General features: G+C 45.6%; 1 non-coding gene across 1 annotated transcript; it reads left to right on the top strand.

Annotated features, from left to right (window-relative positions):
• Positions 1 to 5520: 5520 nt before the first annotated feature.
• On the top strand, positions 5521 to 5592 carry TRNAE-CUC. Its single transcript has one exon. It is a non-coding gene; the product is annotated as a tRNA-Glu (tRNA).
• The last annotated feature ends 405 nt before the right edge of the window (positions 5593 to 5997 follow it).

Genomic DNA, 5997 nt, shown 5'->3' with positions numbered 1-5997 from the left:
GGCGCCCCCTCTGAGGGTATAACAGCCACCACCCCCTCCCCCGCCTCCACCCCCCCCGCCTCCACCCCCCCCCCGCCTCCACCCCCCCCCCCGCCTCCACCCCCCCCGCCTCCACCCCCCCCGCCTCCACCCCCCCCGCCTCCACCCCCCCCTCCGCCTCCACCCCCCCTCCCCCGCCTCCACCCCCCCCCGCCTCCACCCCCCCCTCCGCCTCCACCCCCCCTCCCCCGCCTCCACCCCCCCCCGCCTCCACCCCCCCTCCCCCGCCTCCACCCCCCCCCCCCAGCGGTTGGTCAGCCTGCAAACAGGTCCCTTGGAGACCCCAGTCTCGTGGAGATGATGTGTGAATCTCGGCCTCTCTGTGCAGTTGCCCCCGCTTCCTGGCTCCCCAGGCTTTCCAGCCCTCCGCTGGGGCGGGTTCAGGCTTGGAAGGGATCCGGGCGTTGCCGGCCTACTTCTCTGTCCCCGAGATGGGACAGTCTCCGCCAGTTCGCGCCCGGAGGCAGACGCACACTGGCGGGGCCCGGAACGCGAAGTGCCGGCTCCTGTGTCCCTGCTGCCGTCTAGGGCGCTGTTCTCACACTTCCTTCTCGGCTCGCCTGATGGCCCTGAACTGCCCCTTCCCCCAGGGATCCTGGAGGGGGAACGGGGGGCGGGGTACACTCAGAAGCCAAGTCAGCCCCGAGTGCCAGGTGGGGATTTTCTGGCCACTGTGGGGAGAGGAGCCCATACCACGGAGTGCCCCCCTCCCCCGCCGACTCCCGCACCCTCTCTGAGGTGCTCGCAGCGGCGGATGGTCTCAAGCAGTTGATGGAGAGAGGTTGGAGGGAGCGTGCACCGCATACCAGGAGTTGGAAAAGTCCAGAGCCGCTCCCCTGGCTGGATGTTTCTCAGCCTAGTACCTTGCGAAGCCAGTGACATGCTGCCCCCTCCTGGCCGCTGCCCACATCGCAATCTTGGGTCGGGGAAGAGCCCCTGGAGAAGGGAACGGCCACCCTCTCCAGTATTCTTACCTGGAGAATCTCATGGACAGAGGAGCCTGGAAGGCTCCATAGGATCGCAAAGAGTCGGACACGACTGAAGCGACTTACACAAGCCCTTGAAGAGGGGTGCAAAATCCTGTGGGACCACCAACCCCGGGCGCCAGTTTGAGCCCTTTCATGACCCAAACTTATCCTGCACTTTGCAAACCTCCAACTGCAGGTACCCATCCCCATGGCCAGCCCTTCTGAGTATGTTTCTCGGGGACAGTGGAATAAGGGGTCCCCTGCGGAGACCAGTCTGGCATCCACTGGAACTCCAAGGCTCATTGTTAAGTGAATTAATTTTTATTCTATGTATGTGTTTTCATATCGTTATTGAACATTTTAAAATGTTTGTAGATAACATACCAATACGGTACAAATTTTAGAAAATAGAGTGAAAAGTAAGGCATTTTACTGGCACAACCACAAACGTGGTTAGGTTCTGAGCAGTAGATGGTAATGATTCATCTGTGTTAATTTACTGGTTTCATCTCTGCCTTACCGTATAGATAGTGGAGAATGTTCTTATTTGCACAAAATACAGAGTAAAGTATTTGGAGGTAAAGAGGCAATATATTGGCAACTTATTCATAAATCGCTCAGGAAAAAACTGAAGTTTATATTGTATTTAAAACTTTTTTTTTCATGTCAAGAAATACATATATATATGAATTATAACATATATATATGATATGATCTTATATGTAGGATTCCCTAAAATTTTCCCCGTGTGTGTGTGCTAAGTCGCTTCAGTCGTGTCCAAGTCTTTGTGACCCCAATGGACCATAACCCACCAGGCTCCTCTGCCCATGGGATTCTCCAGGCAAGAATACTGGAGTGGTTTGCCATGCCCTCCTCCAGGGAATCTTCCCGACCCAGGATCGAACCCACATCTCCTGTGTCTCCTGCATTGCAGGCAAACTCTTTACAGCTGAGCCACCCGGGAAGCCCAAAGTTTCCCTCACCCTATTGTTAAAAGCTTAATGAATGAATGCAGCAAAGTAGCAGGACACATAGTCAACACACAAAAATCAGCTGCATTTCCCTACACTGACTTTTCTTCTTTCACTTTGCTGGCTCCCCAGGGCTCCATTGTAAGGAATAGCACAACTTAGGCCACTTGAGGCCCCCTGGATGTCTACTGGTGTCAAAGCATCCCCTGCATGCAAACTGTACTTTAGTTTTTCAGTTTCCTTGGACTTACATCAGCCCAAAGCTTTCATCTTTTTTTACACTCTCCATTGTGATTAGAAAATATATGCATATTTACCGTACAATCTTTAACAAGATTTTTTGAATCACCCACAATTTCACCACTCTGAAATAACCACTCGATGTATTAGTGTACTTCCTTCTAGGCATTTTTCTGTAATAATTTATCTACATTGTACATTCTGGGGAAGTTGGAATATATATATATATTTATATACATATTTAGCTAATATTTCCTGAGTCCCTACTATGTGTTGTTAGTCACTGTGCTAACCATTCAGTCCTTAAAATGACACTCTGAGATACTTTTTTTTCATTTATAGAAAGATAACAATTTTTTATTTTTTTAATTTTAAAAATTATTTCTTTTTCAAAATGAAGTATAGTTGATTTACAGTGTTGTGTTAATCACTGCTGTACACCAAAGTGACTCAGCTTTACATACATATATACATACAGATTCCTTTTTAAAATATTCTTTTCCATTTATGATTTCTCAAAGGATATTGAATATAGTTCTCTGTACCACACAGTAAGACCTTGTTATCCTGTATATATCCTCTATTAGCCAGCCTATATATAATAATTTACATCTGCTAATCCCAACCTCCCACTCCATCCCTCCCCCAACCCCTTCCCCTTGGCAACCACCAATCTATTCTCTATGTCTGTGATTCTATACGTCATCTTTTAGATTCTACATATAAGTGATATCATTTGGTATTTGTCTTTCTCTTTCTAACTTCGTTCATTTAGTATGATAATCTCTAGTTTCAATCCAAGTTATGATCTAGTTGCATCCAAATTGCTGCAAATGGCCTTATTTCGTTCTTTTTTATGGCTGAGTAGTATAGTATGGATGTGAGAGTTGGACTGTGAAGAAAGCTGAGCGCCAAAGAATTGATGCTTTTGAACTCTGGTGTTGGAGAAGACTCTTGAGAGTCCCTTGGACTGCAAGGAGATCCAACCAGTCCATTCTGAAGGAGATCAGCCCTGGGATTTCTTTGGAAGAAATGATGCTAAAGCTGAAACTCCAGTACTTTGGCCACCTCATGCGAAGAGTTGACTCATTGGAAAAGACCCTGATGCTGGGAGGGATTGGGGGCAGGAGGAGAAGGGGACGACAGAGGATGAGATGGTTGGATGGCATCACTGACTCGATGGACCTGAGTCTGAATGAACTCCGGGAGTTGGTGATGGACAGGGAGGCCTGGCGTGCTGGGATCGCAAAGAGTTGGACACGACTGAGCTACTGAATTGAACTGAGTATAGTATCAGAGAAAGCAATGACACCCACTCCAGTACTCTTGCCTGGAAAATCCCATGGACGGAGGAGCCTAGAAGGCTGCAGTCCATGGGATCGCACAGAATCGGACACGACTGAAGTGACTTAGCAGCAGCAGCAGCAGTACAGTATAGTCTTATTATTCCTATTTTGCAAAGGAGACATCTGATGCACAAGAAAGTAAAGTGACCTGATCAAGGTTACATATCATGTAGATGGTGGAGCAGGGACCAGAGCTGCTCCATACCCATCCATATGTTTTGATTAAATACCTGGTGAAGGAGATTCCACAGCTTGGGGTCTAAACCACTGGGAAATCATGTTTTATTTCTTTTCTTGTTTCAATTTTTAATATCAGCTTTATTGAGGTGTATTTTTTTTATAATACATACATATTAATGATTTTTATATGTCTGATTTTTCTTTTTTAATCTTTTTATTGGAGTATAGCTGTGAGGTATATTGCTCATACAATAAAATTCACCCTGCGTGTACAGTGCCATGAGTTTTGACAAATCCATATGGTTGTGGGACTAGCATCACAGTCAGGGCACAGAATATTTCCATCACCTCTTCTCAAGCACTCTTAGCAACTGCTAGCCACTGAACTGTTTATTATCATCATAAACTGGTTTTTCTTGCTCTAAACTTGGTGTAACAGTGTAGGATGTGCTCTTTTCTGCCTGGCTACTTCTGTTCAGCTTGTTTTTGAAGTTCATTCATGTATTTGCATGTAGCAGCCACTCATTCTGAATGGTAACCATTGTATGACCACACTGAAGTTTACCTATTCACCTGTTGATGGATTTTTGAGTTGTTTCTAGTGTTAGTGATTATGAACTAGAGTGGTATGGACAAATCTTTGTGTGGACGTATTTTCTTTTTAAGATTTTTTTTAATGTGTACAGATTTTAAAGTCTTTATTCAATTTGTTACAATATTGCTTCTATGTTTTGGTTTTTTGTCCACAAGGCATGCGGGATTTTAGGTTCTTGACCAAGGATCTAACTTGAATCCCCTGCATTGGAAAGAAAGTCTTACTCACTGGACCACCAGGGAAGTACCTGTCCATATGTTTTGATTAAATACCTAGGAGTTGAGATGCTGCGTCAAATGATGAGCGTATGCTTGCCTTCTAAGGAACTGTCAAATTGTTTTCCAGTGTACTTGAACCATGCTACATGCCTACCTGCCATGAATGAAAGCTCTGGTACCTCACATCCTCATCAGCATGTAGTATGGCCAGGTTTGTTGGTTTGTTTAATTGTAGCCATTCAAGTCGGAGAAGGCAATGGCACCCCACTCCAGTACTCTTGCCTGGAAAATCCCATGGACGGAGGAGCCTGGTGGGCTGCAGTCCATGGGGTCGCAAAGAGTCGGACACGACTGAGCGACTTCACTTTCACTTTCCACTTTCATGCATTGGAGAAGGAAATGGCAACCCACTCCAGTGTTCTTGCCTGGAGAATCCCAGGGACGAGGGAGCCTGGTGGGCTGCCGTCTATGGGGTCGCACAGAGTCGGACACGACTGAAGCGACTTAGCAGCAGCAGCAGCCATTCAAGTGGATCTGTATTTGTGTCTCATTGTAGTTTTAATTTGCATCTTTGCATTTTCCTGTAACTACTCACGTTGAGCATCCTTTTATGTGCTTGCCGGCCATTTGTATATTCTGAGACTTGTTTATTCAAATCTTTTGCCAATTTTAATTGGATTGTTTGCTTTCTTCTTATTAATATATGAGTTTTTGGATATAGTCCAAAATTATGAGTTCTGGATATAGTCCTTTGCCAAATATATGTATTGTGAATATGTAACATGTATTCTCCTTTGGGTAAACAGACTAAAAACAAAAACCTAAAGTCTTTTCATTGTTTATGCGTTTCTCAGAGCAGAAGTATTTAATTGATGAGTTCCGCAATATCAGGTGTGGTTTTTTTTTTTTTTTTTTCTGTTATGGTGTGTGCCTTTGTGTCCTATTTAAGAAATCTTTGGGAATTCCCTGGTGGTCCAGTGGTGAGGACTCAGCACTCTCATGGCCGAGGCCCAGGTTCAATCCCTGGTCAGGGAGTTAAAATCCCATAAGCCACAAAGCAACAGCCAAGGGGGGGAAAATGGGACATAGAAATAAGCATAATGAAAAAGTGTAAATCTTCCAAATGAAAGAAAAAAATTTTAATTAAAATTAAAAAAAAAAAAAGAAGAGGAAGAGACCCCAGACCTCTCTTCTGTCTGGGAAGATACATCAGGAAGGTGGCCATGTGCAAGCCTGGCAGAGAGCCCTCAGCAGAACCTGACCACACTGACACTCTGATCTGGGATCCTCAGGCCCCAGACCTGAGAAATAACCATCTGTTGTGTGAGCCCATAGTCTGTGGTGTTCGCTATAGCTGCCAGAGGTGATGGAGCTATCTCTGAAGGTTGGTATGAGGATTAAATGAGATCATTATTTATAAAGAGCTTAGGATAGTGCCTA

This window comes from Bubalus bubalis, chromosome 18, assembly GCF_019923935.1.
Source record: "Bubalus bubalis isolate 160015118507 breed Murrah chromosome 18, NDDB_SH_1, whole genome shotgun sequence".
In the NCBI taxonomy this organism is placed as follows: domain Eukaryota; kingdom Metazoa; phylum Chordata; class Mammalia; order Artiodactyla; family Bovidae; genus Bubalus; species Bubalus bubalis.
The sequence above is the reverse complement of the archived record's forward strand: the minus strand, read 5'-3'. Positions and strand labels throughout refer to the sequence as shown.